The following is a 16,195-nucleotide window of genomic DNA, read 5'->3' on the forward strand; positions in this document are numbered from 1 at the left end:
GCTTCGGAGGTCGCGGCTACCGAAGCCGCTACAGCCGAAGATACAAACTTAGAAACCACGATTAAGAATATCAACAAGATTTTGGAAGACATGGCCGCGGAAGAAACTGGTGCTACTACTGAAAAAACCATGGCCACAGTGCCTGAAAAAGGAAAAGAAATAGCCGAAGACCCTTCGGATGACGAAGCATACACTTTCCAGAACTTAGTTGGGCAAAAACTGACGAAGGAGGAAATAGAAGAACTTAAAGACTACGCCAAGTCTTGCGGGTACAAGTCAGGTGCCCTCCTATTTGGGGGTGCAGATGATGAACAACTGGGCTGCATCCGGGACTCAGCTGGGGCTAAGGTCATCGGTACTTTATCAAAGAGTATCGGTTTTCCGAAGCTGGAGTCAGACATCAGCCGCTACCGACGACAACATGTCGTTGGTAGTTTATTTTATTCCAACTTCAAGGTGAATGACTTGTTTCTTAACCTTTATTGCTTCTAATAAAAACATGACTGACGAAGGTTGTATTTGTGTAGAGTATGTTGTTGAGCAAAGCCTTGCAAATGCAGCAAGATCTTGAAGATAAAAAGCATGAAATTATAATCGGAAATTTGGAAAACAAAATAAAAGAGCAATCAGATGCTTTTGAGAAAAAGAACTTTGAGCTCCAGGCAGCCGAAGGCTTACTGGCGGAAGCTGAAGCAAAAATATCAGAACTAAACTCGAAGCTTCTCCGCCAGTCCGAGCAGTTTGAACGAGAAAAACAAGATCTCAATGAAAAACTTGAAGCCGAAGCTCAGCAGAATTCAGATTTGAGAAAACTACTGACAAATCTTCAAGAGAAATGCTTGGAGTTTAGCAACAAGTGCATTCAACGATTAAGAAAGATTTTTTACTCGGTTGGAGCTAGCAGCGAAAAATTTACCCCCTCGGCTGAAGATCTGCCAAAAACCTTTGAACACATTGAGGGGGAGATTGACGAGCTCGACGAAGTCATAGCTGGGCATGGTGACTTCTGTGCCTGGGTGGCTTCTCGAGGGACCGCTGCTGCATTTCTGAAGGCCGGCTGCGAACACGGAAAAATTGTCAACAGGCCCAACTTCACCTTATCTCCATCAATCCTGGATGATATGCCTGACCTCGCCCGAAGCATCTCCAATAGATTCATAAAAATGATATGGACAAAAGGCGGGCGGGAGAAAGCTGGAGACGAAGCACGAAGTCATCTCGAACCAGTAAGAAATGATACTTCGGAGTTACCTTTTCCTTTGGTCTTGATTTTTACTCATAATCTCTTAATTTATGTAGGATGACGAAGGTGAAGATGATGCCTAAATTATGTCGTCGAAGCTGAAACTTAATGAAGATCAGTAGAAGTGTACTGTAGAAAAACTCAGGATATTCTTGTAAATACAACTAGACTATCTTCAAGGAACTTTGTACATACCTTGTAATATATTCTTGCCCTTTGCTTGAGTCGCTTTGATGTGGACGAAATCAGTATTTTGAGCCGAAGGCGAAAAAACACCTTCCCTTCTTTTCGTACACAACGAAGCCTAAAAGGTCGCTTCCTCTTTTTGCCGAAGCTTTGCTTTTTTGTACGTGACAAAACATAAAAGACTACTTCTCTTTTCTGCCGAAGCTTTCATTTACAAAACATAAAAAACTACTCTTTTACACAACGATTCATAAAAAACCAGTTCTCCCCTACACTGAAACTTTTCTTTGTGCCAAAGCAACGAAACTTTTCACTTTTGCACACAACATAGCGTAACAAGTCATAAAAAGGCACTTCTCTGAAGCTTTTTTGCCGAAGCAGCCACTTGGGAACACAAATGCTATGAATGAATGCTTATGCATGCAAATGTTATGATGCAATGTAATGCACGAATGAATGTCCGAAGCATATGTCCGAAGTCATATTGTCAGCCATTACTTGGAAACAACCACATATTAGCTCTGCATTCCCTTAGGAACGACTTTGGAGCTTCCCTGCCTCTTACTTAGGCAATATCAGCGTTGACTTTTCGCTGTAAGCTCTGCATCCCCTTAGGGACGTCTTTGGAGCTTCTTCGTCTTTTACTTAGACGGTATAAGCTCTGCATTCCCTTGGGAACGACTTTGGAGCTTCTTCGCCTTTTACTTTCGGCGGAATCAGCGTTGACTTTTCGCTGTAAGCTCTGCATCCCCTTAGGGACGTCTTTGGAGCTTCTTCTCTTTTTCAGTTTCGGCACTCGATGGTGCGCTCTCAGCTTTTACATGTACATCTTTGGGGGATTTTGCTCTTATAAAACTAAAAAGAAAAATTACATGTGATGGCCCCATTAAAAACCTTTCTCCCCCTTTAGAAAGGAAAAGGGTGCCATGAAAAAGAAAAGAAAAGTCAAAATTACATCGAGTTATACATAAAACCGCCGAAGCTCATCCGCATTCCAAGATCTTGGAATCTCATTGCCATCCATGTCCTTCAGTCGGTACGAACCAGGCCTTGACGAAGATGCTACTAAGAAAGGCCCTTCCCATTTCAGTTGCAATTTGCCCACTGTATCCGGATTGGCCACTCTCCGAAGCACCAAGTGTCCTGGCTCAATATTTTTTAGCCGGACCTTTCTATCTCGCCATTTAACCGTTTCAGCCTGGTACTTATTGATATTCTCCACGGCCTGAAGCCTGATCCCTTCTAGGGCATCTTTTTCCACGAGACAAGTATCTTCGAGACCTGATTCTGCCGAAGCTACCACTCTTATTGATCCGGCTTTGGCTTCTTCCGGGGTTATTGCTTCGTCACCAAATAACAACTTAAATGGGGTGAAGCCTGTAGATCTTGATGTTGTTGTGTTATGGCTCCATACCACCTTGGTAAGCTGATCTGGCCACTTTCCCCTTGGTTGATTGAAGATTAGCTTCATTATTCCTGTCATTATGATGCCGTTGGCCCTTTCAACAAGCCCATTTGACTCCGGGTGCCTGACTGATGCAAAGTGGATCTTCGTGCCAATTTGATCACAAAAATTCCTGAATTCTTCGGAGTCAAATTGTGTTCCGTTATCTACAGTTATAGCCTTCGGCACTCCGAAGCGACAGACAATATTCTGCCAGAAAAATTTTTGGACAGTGGCCGAAGTTATTGTAGCTAATGGCTTCGCCTCAATCCACTTGGAAAAATATTCCACAGCAACTACAACATATTTCAGATTGCCCTGAGCCGGTGGTAATGGGCCCAGCAGATCGAGGCCCCACCTTTGCAATGGCCAGATGGGTTGTATTAGCTGTGTCAAAGACGAAGGTTGTTTTTGATCTCTTGCACATTTCTGACAACCTTCGCACTTTTGAACTAACTCAGCTGCATCCGAAGCTGCCTTCGGCCAATAAAATCCTTGACGGAACACTTTTCCAAGTAACGGCCTGGATCCGATGTGGGATCCACAAAGGCCTGCATGTATCTCCTTCATCAATTCTATACCTTCGGCTCTAGACAAGCACTTGAGCAGCGGGGCACAAACTCCATGCTTGTATAACTCCCCTTCTATAATGATATACGGACGAGCTCTTGCCTCTATTCTTTTATTATAAGCTTCGTCATCTGATAGGAAGTTGCCCTGAAGGTAAGAAATTATTTCAGTTCTCCAATCTTCACTGTACACAGGGGAAATAGTAAGAACTGCTCTTTCAAGTAACTCCACCGAAGGTGCCTTTATTGTTTCGAAGAATACATCCGAAGGTAGCGGCAGCCCCTGTGCTGCAGACCTGGCTAACAAATCAGCATGTTCATTTTGCCCTCGAGGGATATTCTTAACAGAGAATCCTTCGAAGGAAGCTTCGATCCTTCGGACTGTGTCTAGGTATTTTTCAAGCTTCGGGTCTTTAGCCTTGCAACTTTTGTCAATATGACCCGAAACAATCTGAGAATCAGTTTTAAGGATCGCCCTCCTGATCCCCATCGCCTTTAGTTTCCGAAGACCCAGGAGCAAGGCTTCGTACTCAGCAATATTATTTGTGCAGCTGAAATCCAGTCTTGCTGCGTAGCAAGTTTTGACCTTGGACGGTGAAACCAAAACAGCAGCTGCTCCTGCTCCGAAGGTTCCCCAGGAGCCATCACAAAACACTGTCCATGCTTCGGCATCTTTATTCGCTTCTTCGCCCTGAGCCCCTGGCGTCCAGTCGGCAATAAAATCTGCCAATGCTTGAGACTGGATCGAAGATCTGTGCACATAATCAATGTAAAATTCATTAAGCTCCGCAGCCCATTTTCCAATTCGGCCAGTAGCTTCTTTATTTCTCATGATATCTTTCAACGGCTGCGAAGAAGGAACAATAATATTATATGCCTGAAAATAATGCCGAAGCTTCCTGGATGCCATTAGGACGGCATACAACACCTTCTCCAGTTCTGTATAATTTTTCTTTGAGACACTAAGGACCTCAGATACAAAATATATTGGGACCTGCTTCTTGATTTGTCCATCAAACTTCTCCTGCACAAGTGCCGCACTTACTGCTGAGTGCGAAGCTGCCACATACAACAACAGAGGAGCCCCTGGCATTGGTGGAGTTAATGTTGTTAGATCTATCAGGTATTGCTTGAGTTCTTCGAAAGCTTTTTGTTGAGCTGGGCCCCATTGAAAGACTTCAGCTGACTTTAGGACCTCGAAGAAGGGTAGATTTCTTTCCGCTGATCTGGATATAAATCTGTTAAGAGATGCCAGTCTTCCTGTCAATCTTTGGGCCCCCTTTCTTGTAGTTGGTGGCTCCATTCGAAGTATAGCTTCGATTTTATTTGGATTAGCTTCAATTCCCTTTGTTGAAACCAAGCATCCAAGGAACTTACCCTTCTTTACTCCGAAGACACATTTTTCTGGATTCAGCTTCAGACCAACTTGTCTGAAGCTAGCGAAGGTCTCCTGCAGATCAGCAATATGGTCTTCTTGCTTCGTGCTTTTCACAATAATGTCATCAACATAGGTCAACACATTTCTGCCTATCTGAGATTGGAGAACCTTCGCAGTCATCCTGCTGAAGCTCCCTCCTGCATTCTTAAGCCCCTCAGGCATCCGAAGATAGCAATATGTACCACTTGGGGTTATGAAACTAGTCTTCGGCTCATCCTCCTTTTTCATCCAGATTTGATGATAGCCTGAGTAACAATCCAGGAGACTCATGAGTTCCGAAGAAGCTGCTGCATCAACTAAAGAGTCTATCCGTGGCAGCGGGAACTCATCCTTCGGACAAGCCTTGTTGAGATCTGTGAAATCAATACACATTCTCCACTTTCCATTGGCCTTCTTCACCATAACAGTGTTAGCTAGCCATTCTGGATACTTCACTTCTCTGATAACTCCTGCACTTAGGAGTCTTTTTACTTCATTGCGAGCCCCTTCGGCCTTGTCATCAGACATTTTCCGAAGCCTCTGCTTGCGGGGTCTGAAGGATGGGTCAACATTGAGCGAATGTTCAATAACATCCCGATTCACTCCACAAAGATCATTGGCTGACCATGCAAAAACATCTTTATTGTTGAATAAAAACCTTATCAAGGTTTTCTCTTGATCTTCAGATAATTGCGAGCCCAATAGCACCTTCTGCTCTGCTATATCCTCACACAGCAGCATGGGCTTCGGCTGATCAGCCGAAGCTGCTTTTTCCCTCCTGAACTTATACTGTTCACAAGCTTCAACTCCATCTATATTATGGATTGCCTTGGAATCAGTCCAGCTTCCTTCGGCCCTTCTGGCAGCTTCCTGACTCCCATGAATAGCAATAGGCCCTTGGTCCGAAGGTATCTTCATGCAGAGATAAGCTGGGTGAAGAATTGCTTCAAAAGCATTTAGAGTACCACGACCAATGATGGCGTTGTAGGGGTATTCCATGTCAACAATATCAAACACAATTTGCTCAGTCCTTGTGTTATTAACAAATCCGAAGGTTACCGGCATGGTAATCTTCCCGAGTGCCACAATCTGCCGCCCTCCGAAGCCACAAAGAGGGTGCGTAGCATCATGAATCTTGTCTTCAGGCTCTTGCATCTGTCTGAAGGCTTTGGCAAATATGATGTCAGCTGCACTGCCTGTGTCAACTAGGACATTGTGAACCAGAAACCCTTTGATCACACAAGAAATGACCATAGCATCATTGTGAGGATAGTCCTTGAGCTGAAGATCTTCCTGAGAGAAGGTAATTGGAACGTGAGACCATTTTGACTTAATGAAGGGTCCCTGCACTCCAACATGCTGCACCCTTCTCTGAGCCTCCTTCTTCTGCTTTTTGTTAGCTGGCTCTGAGCAAGAACCGCCTGTTATCGGGAGCACCAGCTTCGAAGCCGAAGCAGCTCCAGCTTGAGTGTTGAACGAAGCCATCGGCTCAGAAAGGTGGAAGTGAGTTGACCGGAGGTGGGCGCCAATGTTGGGGACTTGTTCTCAAATGCTAGGAATTAAGAACAAGGCAACACAAAAAATGTTAGGTGTTAAGGTCCTTCGTCCTCCATAACAATATATCCCTTCGGGATATAAAGCATCTCGGACGAAGGTTACGAAGGACATACCTTCGTAAGCATAACAACGAAGAATGAAGCATTTGCATAAATTATGGAATATGAAATAAACATTTGAATATTGTCATAGAATTATCTCTACTTGTATTAATGAATATAAATGACTTTGAATTACAAATGTACCTTCGGTCCTGCGGAAGGCAAAAGTACAAGTGTGATGCGAAAGCAAATGACAGGTTCACGTGAATAGTACAGAGGTACTGTTCATCTATTTATAGGCACAGGTCGCAGCCTGTGACAAATTACAATTATGCCCCTTGCGAAAGTTTATAGCATTGACTCAGACCTATATGTGTAAAAAGGTCATTCTATCTCTATGTCGGTTCAAAACGCCGAAGCTCCATGAAAAGGGACCTTCGGCCATCTCTTGGAGACGTCTTCAGCCGAAGCTGCTTCTTCGTGTGAGACCTTCGGCGCACCGAAGCACGACCCCAACAAGGCCCTCTTATTCGGCTTGGAACTTTTAAATTGTATGGGAGTAAAACAAGTGAAGGCATTTGGTGATTCTCAGCTGGTCGTCCAACAAGTGTTAGAAGAATATCAATGCTTTGATGGTACTCTGAATAGTTACCTTGAAAAATGTTGGAGCATAGTCCATTCTTTTGACGAATTCAGTATTCGGGATATTTCGAGAGTTGAGAATCATAGAGCTAACAATCTGGCACAAGATGCATCAGGTTATCGGATAAAGAGAGGGAGATTCCACGACACTGAAAATCTGATAACCGGTGTAGGGCAAATTCCCCAGGTCGCGGACCGTCCGCGTCGAGACGCCGGACCGTCCGGGGTTACCAAAAATTTTCTCTTAATTGAATCGGCTGATAATGAAGCCGATGCAAGTGATTGGAGGACGCCTATACTTAATTATTTACGAAATCCCAATATTAGGACAGATAAGAACATTCGGCGTACATCTTTCAAGTATGTCTTGATGAGTGATGAACTCTACCACCGAACAGTCAACGATGTCCTGCTTAAGTGCTTGGGCCCAGATGACGCTATATTGGCCATGGCCGAAGTACATGAAGGAATTTGTGGTACCCACCAATCGGCTCCAAAGATGAAATGGCTCTTGTGAAGGTCTGGTTTTTATTGGCCTAACATGATAGTTGATTGTTTCAAGTACTACAAGGGTTGCCAAGTGTGTCAAAAATTCGGCGACCCACAATTGGTCCCTGCAGCCGAATTACATCCTATCATCAAGCCTTGGCCGTTCAGAGGATGGGGATTAGACTTTATTGGAGAAATTCATCCTTCATCATCAAAGGGGCATCAGTTCGTGTTAGTTGCCACTAACTATTTCACCAAATGGACTGAAGTCGTTGCTCTGAAGAACATGACACACAAGGAGGTAATTGAATTCATAACTGAGCATATTATTCATAGATTCGGCATTTCCCAGACCTTGACTACAGATCAAGGGACTTCTTTTATGTCAAAGGAGGTACGTGAATTTGCTGAATTATACAGAATTAAGCTGCTTAATTCATCTCCATATTATGCTCAGGCCAATGGACAGGCTGAGTCTAGTAATAGGACATTGATTAATTTGATAAAAAAAGAAGATATCTGATAATCCTAAACATTGCCATAAGATTTTGTCTGAAGCTTTATGGGCTCATAGAATATCTAAACATAGTGCTACTAAAGTATCTCCTTTTGAGCTTGTCTATGAGCAGGAAGCAGTGTTGCCTGTGGAAATAAGTTTGAATGCTGTCAGGTTCGCCAGACAAAATGATCTAACTGCTACTGATTATTATAATTCAATGATGGGTAATATTGATGAGGTGACCGACAAGAGGGTGATAGCTTTGGGAGCAATAGAAAAGGACAAGATCATGGTAGCCAGGGCCTACAACAAGAAGGTCAAAGCAAAATCATTTCAAGTAGGGGACCTGGTGTGGATGACCATTCTGCCTCTAAGGAATAAAGACCGGAAGTTCGGGAAATGGTCGCCAAGCTGGGAGGGTCCTTATAAAGTAAAACAGGTGATGTCTGGTAACTCCTATTTGCTACAAACATTATAAGGCAAGGATTTGCCCAAGGCTTTGAATGGGCGTTTCCTCAAACAGTACCATCCTAGTATGTGGCAAGATGCCTGAGAGAACCGATGTAATCACATCGAGTTAGTTGCTTTTGGTTTGCTCAACTCCACCAAAAGGCAGGGGGGCATATATTGAGCACCGTTTTGAGCTGGCGGACGGTCCGGCCCTGGGGCCGGACGGTCCGCGCATGCGCAGAGCAGTTTAGGGTTCCGAGTTTTGTGCTACGGTTGTTAGCTAGATTCGCGGAATTAGCTCGGAATTCAGTTGTGTAAAGGGTCCAGCCCCCCTCCTCTATAAATAGAGAGGTATACGGCCGATTTGTAAGAAGCAATCGAATCGATACAACTTCTATTCGCATTTATTTCCAGTACAATTAGGAGTAGTTCTAGTCTAGTTCTAGTTTAGTTTCTTGATCCCCAAATTCTCCGCTTCTCTTCGACTCTATGTCGATTAGAGGAGTCTAGTTCGGCCGGCCCGAGCCTAGACAACTCCTAGGATCTCTCCTCCCCGACGGGGTCCCTCCCGGGAGCGAGATCCAGGCGCCGCCGACGATCTTCCGCCGCCCCTGTGCACGCGCGGACCGTCCAGCCTCAGGACGCGGATCGTCCGGCCGTCGGGCAGGAGCCCTAGCCTTGCACCAGGCCGCGGACCGTCCGGCCCTTACGCGCGGACCGTCCGCCCCTGTGCAGAGAGCATCGCCGCGCCTCGCACTAGTCCGTGGACCGTCCGGCCCCTGCGCGCGGACCGTCCTTCCCTGTGTAGAGGGCACCGCCACGGTTCTTGTTAAATGTTTGGCGCTCCAAAAAGGAGTCAACAACGGGATTCCCCACGAAGTGACCACCGATCGTGGCACTCGTGGAGGAGGACCTGCCCCCATCCTTAAAGGAAACATGGACGAGCCAACTAGAGGAAGGGTCAGAGTCAGACGAATCCTCCCGGGGTCCGGTGATGAGCCCATAATGCCCTCATCAACACTTTTGTCTACAAAATTGTCGGTCCTAGGACTGCAATCCCTCCCGATCAGATTTGGTGTTTGATGCTGCAAAGTGACAGGAGGGATGGCCCGCTTTCTCGAACATGTACGGCAGTGCCCCTCTGTCTGAATCGTTTTTTGTGCCTCTAAGGCCTTCCCGAGCCAACAGGCGACGTCCACATCACAGGGAGAAGCTGCAGCGCTGGAGGAACATAGGCTAACCCTCATCCGATTCAGAGGTATAGCGAACATCTCCACACCGGAGATGCGAACCAATAACGTCCGCACCAATGACGCCTTTCTCCCGAAGGATAAGTATGTCGCGAGATAATTGGAGATCTGGCCCTTCACACCGGGAGGAACGTTGTAGCTCCAGTTGGGGGAAGCCTGGAGCGAAACACCCAACATGAAGCCAAGAAGCCTAAGTCCAGTAAGATCCCTTGACTGGAGTTACGCAAATAAAACCATTATTGATGCGAGCCTTTGTTCGATGACAAAAGAGGAATCAAGATATACTCGCGCAACCTCCCATTACGGAGAAGTATGATCGAGCACCCAATCGGTCATACCTCCATTGCTCTCCGCTTTTCCCTCTACCGCTACAGCTCAATGCAGGAAAAAAAATACTACCATAAGTTGAAATTGGGCTCAATGCCCGTACAAAGGCAACGAAAGCAGCGATATGTTGAATCCCATTCGAATTCAGGTGGATTTGCACATGCAGATAATCGAGAAGGACTACAACGAATGATTGAAGGGGGAGAATTAGGTCACGTTCATGAAAACGAACAAATGAGACCACATAGCCATGGGAGGGGCTAGAATTTAATCGGTACCAGGACCTAGTAGGTCGCGCTTAACGAGATCCTGATGGTGTGTCTGGTCCACCGAGGATCGACGCCACTCGACCATAGGGAAATATGGCGAAGGCTCGAAGGCAAGGAGAAATCTAAACCAGAAAGATAAGACAATGAGGAAGACAAGACGAGAGTAGGGACAATGAGTGGGATGGCACAATTAAATAAAGGCCACCCCATGACTCCTCGTTGCACTGACCAAGACGTAGTAACTCGCGTGACGAGGTGATACGCCTGGCCCACCAATAAGCAAGGGCTAGACTAACACATAGCCCACTAGGGCATTCGGGTTACCCAAAATATTCGGGTTGAATAATTTGGGTACTAAAAACTGCTACCTGATTTTCGCCACGAAAAAAAACTACCCAAAATTTTGGGTACCCGATAATTCAGGTTTGGGTTCAGGTTTTACCCGATGTACCCAAAATTGATAAAACCGAACTACTTTGAAAATAATTCTAGTAGCATTTTAAGCAATAAATAATAGTTTTTCAAATCACATCATGTCTTCATATTAATTAATAACAAACCAATTATTAAGTTATCATAAATCTATATTAATTCATTCCAAATAATAAATTTATATTGCATCGAACCACTTCACCTCTTTGTATTTCGCATAATTTGGGTAGTTCAGGTACCAGGTAACATTACCCGAACTACCTAAACTAAATTCAAATTTTTACAATTGCAATCTAAAATTGTGATAGGGTATTTCGGGTTTGGGTATTTTGGATTTGGGTAATTCAGGTTCAGAGTTCGGGTATCGGGTATCCTGCCCACCCTACAGTCCATCGACTCCCAAACGGAAGCACAAACGGTAATTCTTCCCCGAAAGAAAAAAAAGTAATGAATATATTTTGGTTAAAGCCCCAAAGTCATGGCAACTTTTTACATCAGGGATTCCCGAGCAACCCTCCACTACAATTTCGGACTCGGAGACTTGCCCCGAGGTTGCAGGGCAAACAAAATAAAGGGGGACATGGCCACAACTAGAGAAGCATGCCAGTACAAAACCCGACAATCTCTTTTCATATCAATGGTTTTCAAGACTGTTTCAGATCTTTCGAAGTAGTGATGAAGTTGGCCTTAGTCCAAAAGCCTTCGGTTAAACGACATGCACACAAATGCAAAGCTAGGAAGCTTTGGCCTCGTGCTCTAAGCATGCAACTACAAGAAAACGAGGGAGAAAACCTAGAGACTTGGTCAGCACGTCTATGAAGGAAAAGACGATCGTGCCCATAAAGGATCGTGTAGTCTCCATGTATAGGATCTACTGACATGTTTGTAATTTTATATGAAAATTGTACTTTGGCTCGCCAGTATAAATAGAGGAACAGTGTCATGTAGAGGGACGCCTTCTTTTCCAGAGATGGAAATCCGAAGTGCTCAACCTCCGAAGTTGTGTATCTTTTACCTTTGTATCGTCATTTGTAGGTATTCCTGTAGTTATATGTAATCAAGAAATAATAAAGGATACATATCAGTCATAGTTCCCCTTCTGCATTTCTATTTCATTATACGAAGGTCCTTTAATTATGATAGCCTTCTCCTTTTGATCTATCCATTAGTAGATCGAAGGTCTCTCGTTTCTAATTTTGTTGTCATATTTTGGTCTCTATTAGGAATCAAAACATGTGACCAACATTGGTGCCTACCTTTGGTGGATCCACGACTGCAAGCATATCTTCATCATGCCTCCGAAGAAATCTACAGTCGTTGGTTCTGTTCTTTCTCACATAGATCAGAACCAGTCTAAAGGGACACTTCTTGACGCACGAAGGGAGAAGAGGAAGGCCATAGACCCTCCATATCAAGATGACCTTGATCAGAAGATTTGAAACCTCAAAGCTATCCATTAGCGGGCCGAAAAGTAGAAGTGATAGAAGGCAAGGCCCAATCTTCCGTGAGTTAGGATAACTTGATTGGGTGGAGATCTCAACGTTGATGATCCGAGGCTCCGAGCGAATGGATCATCGCAATCACTACACCATTGCTCTGTAGGTTATCACCTATGACACACAAGTGACCTCACCATGAAGGCTTATGCCTACAAACACAATCAATAACACAAACAAAAACATGAAAACGCAACCAAAACTGTGTTGATTATGAGATGGGGTCTCACAAACCGACGAACGACGATATTATTCGATGATAGATATGATCTAAGGAAAACTCAAACCCTAATGTGGTGGCGACTTCTGATAAAATAGAGGTAAGGGTAGTGCACAACACCTGGAGGTACCCCTAATGGGCTCCAACACAATACACGGCCCAACAGTCTAACAGATTGTGTCACAACACCAAAACAGAATCTGAATGCTGACTTGTTTTGACTATTGCCGTTGACTTCGGATGAATTTTAAGGTGTTTCTAGCTATATTGGAAAGCTTATGTCCTTAGCTTTCCATCCATATAAAGCCCAACCTAATCAGAGTTCGGATGCATCCTGGATGTCCATTTTAGTGTAGAATGGTCCTAAACTCAAAGGTGGAGACGAAGTTGAGTCAGACTTGGCTCTCTCTTGTTATGAACGTCCTAGCTTCTCCCGCTTGACATCTTAGCATTTCCTAAGTTCTTGATGGTCCTCTCCAAGGTTCCTAATCATCAAAACATCTATGGCACAAAGTGTAAGATCTAAAATACAATTGACTAGGTAAGAACGAACTTGGAGATCTAGCTATCATGCACGTGCTTGTGTTGTCGGTCAATGCATTATTTGTATGAGAGTGATGTTCTCATCATCCTCCCCCACTTGAATTGGAGTCATCATCGACTCGGGCGGTGGCCAAGGGGATGGCCGAGCAACCCTAAGATGTACAAGGCCTTAGGCCCAAAAACAGGCGTCGCTGATTTCTGGCAGATTCTGGACGTCATTTTGTTACGACGATTCACATCAACTCCGAGCATATTTTGACGTGGGACTAGTTGGGATGGAAAGCTTATATCCTTAGCTTTCTAAGGTATCTAGAACGTTGAAAATGGAGTCCGTATGTAGCCTAGACATCCGTTTTCGTGAGAGCCACTCCTACAGTGCGAACAAGATTCGTGAATAAACTGGACTTCAACTCCCCTTGAGCTTAGGACTCTATGATTGATTGGTCCTAGACGATATAGAAGACATCCATGTATTCATCATTCTCCCCGTCTTGGTTTTGAGTCGTCCACGACTCAAATTCGTCGGTGCCTACAAAAGATGTTAATGTAGTGCTTGATATCGTCTAACCTTGCTGCTCTTCTTGAAGTTGACCCTATTGTTGTAAAACATACAAAGAAGGACAAGTGGAACTAGACGTGATATGGTTAGCTTTAACACAACCCTCTAATTGATCATATTGTTTCATGACAAAGGGAGATTTCATATTTGAACAAATATATATTCGACGTACCATATATTCTCCTTCCCAATTATATCTTCCAATAATATGATATGTATGTTTAGATAACCATGGCAAATCAGAACTAAAAGAAAGTTTCTCCTCTAAATTATTTAGATTACATAGAACATCAAATTCAACATAGCCCAAAATATTTAAAGATAAAAATTTTAGCTCATCATGCACACTATTTATAGGATTGAATGTTCTAATTTTACCACAATTAATAGGATCAGAAGCAACAACATCAAGTTTGTTCTCTAGTTGTGGTATAGAAATAATAGTATTATCATCACATGACTCTTCTTTATAACAAGGAACAACAAGACAATCCTCTTGTAACAAAGGCAACTCAGATTTATCTGAATGCATGACATCAGTAGAATTACTCAAATTATTTTTAGTAGCATCCATAGAAACAAATTGTTCTCTCGTAAGTGCTTTCACGTCTGTCTAAGTTTGTGGTTTCTCATAATCATGCAAATTATTCCACCAAACTAATGCATCATTTGTTAAAGTAATAGCCACAATTTTAATTTTTCGCCTATCACATTTACGACGTCGTGCAAAAATCTTATTAATTGATAATTCTCATTCATTATACTCATTTGCAATATTTTCATTGAAAGAAGAGAAGGATGGATATATCCAACCTAAGGGAGACGGATTAGCATCAATGGTGTGGCTCTCAAAGGCTTTAGTTAATGCGCACATTATCATTTTCAGTTCCAGATAGGATACACACTCACCATCAGTAGTCTTATGGCCCTTATCCTTGTCCATTTGGGTCTTTGCTCCTGTCATTATTAGTACAAAACAAAGACAAAAGGCAACAAACAAATAGTGTGAACCCTACAACTACTCTCAGGGTAGTGCTGGAACACAAGTTATAAAAGTGTCTTACCCCGCTCTTACAAGTTTCTTACTAGCACTGCAGGTAGTGGCCATTGTGACTGCCCAAAGAGTGTATGTGTGATTGCAAAGGAGTACTTATTCTGCTCGAGAGAAAGGTGGAGCTTTGGGAAGGCTCACTGAAAGTCGCCTAGAGCGGGGTGAATAGGCAAAACCTGAAATTTATAAACTTGAACACACACTAAGGTAGGGGGTTAGCGTTAGAATTAAATCCGATGTGAAAGATTATATCTGTTGCCACGAGTTGCTCAAATGATGCGGATAACATTTGGGAGCAAACTCAAATCAATATTGGCAAGGAAACTTTAGAGAGAGGAAAGAGGGCAAACAAATCAAATGGAAATAAACACAAGTGGACACGATGATTTGTTTTACCGAGGTTCGGTTCCAAAGAACCTAATCCCCGTTGAGGAGGCCACAAAGGCCGGGTCTATTTCAACCCTTTCCCTCTCTCTCAAACGGTCACTTAGACCGAGTGAGCCTTCTCCTTAATCAAACAGGTCACTAAGACCCCGCAAGGACCACCACACACTTGATGTCTCTTGCTTAGCTTTACAAGCACTTAAAAAGAGAATGAGGAAGGAAGAAAGGCAATCCAAGCGACAAGAGCACAAATGAACACAAGAACTCTCTCACTCAAGTCACTAAGCGGTGGATTGATTTTGGGACTTGGAGAGGATTTTGATCAATTGAATGTGTCTTCGAGTGGAGTCTTTTGCTCTTGTATTGAATGTTGAATTCAGAATGTTTGGATGGCTTTGAATGAGGTGGTTGAGGGTATTTATAGCCCCCAACCACTTCCTAGCCGTTGGCAAAGTCTGCTGGCGATGGGTGCACCGGACAATCCGGTGGCGCATCGGATAGTCATTGTTCACTGTCCGGTGCGCGCCACCGTCAGTGTGTCCATTAGGGTTTGGAGCAGTTGACTGTTGCAGTCGTTTGTCTTTTTGCTACACCGGACAGTCCGGTGACCTCTGACTTATGCGCCCTGACATCTGCGCGGTACTGTTTGACACTGTTCATCTACGCAGTCGACCGTTGTCGCGCAGGGAGTCGTTGCTCCGCTGGCTCACCGGATCGTCCGGTGAATTATAGTGGAGCGTGCCCAGAAGAAACCCAAGAGTGGATGGTTCGCTGGTTGCCTGGTCTGGTGCATCGGACAGTGTCCAGTGCGCCACTTCGTAGCACACTCTCAGTCTTCTTCCAAATTTGATTATGACCCACAACTGAATTTCTTTCTTGGTTTGTGTTGAACCTTATGCACCTGAGATAAGTGACATCTAGACAAACTAGTTAGTCCACGTGGTTTGTGTTAGACGTTAACCACCAAAATCGATTATAGGAAATGATTAAGTCCATTTCCCTTTCACTCACTAAATATATATCTGTGGAACACAAGTCAATAACAGATACCAATGTTGATTAAGTGTTACAAGTACTCATCCTAGTTGCTAGCCTAGAAAATGTATTAGAACAGTTGGACAAGGCAC

This window comes from Zea mays, chromosome 3 (assembly GCF_902167145.1).
Source record: "Zea mays cultivar B73 chromosome 3, Zm-B73-REFERENCE-NAM-5.0, whole genome shotgun sequence".
NCBI classification, from domain to species: domain Eukaryota; kingdom Viridiplantae; phylum Streptophyta; class Magnoliopsida; order Poales; family Poaceae; genus Zea; species Zea mays.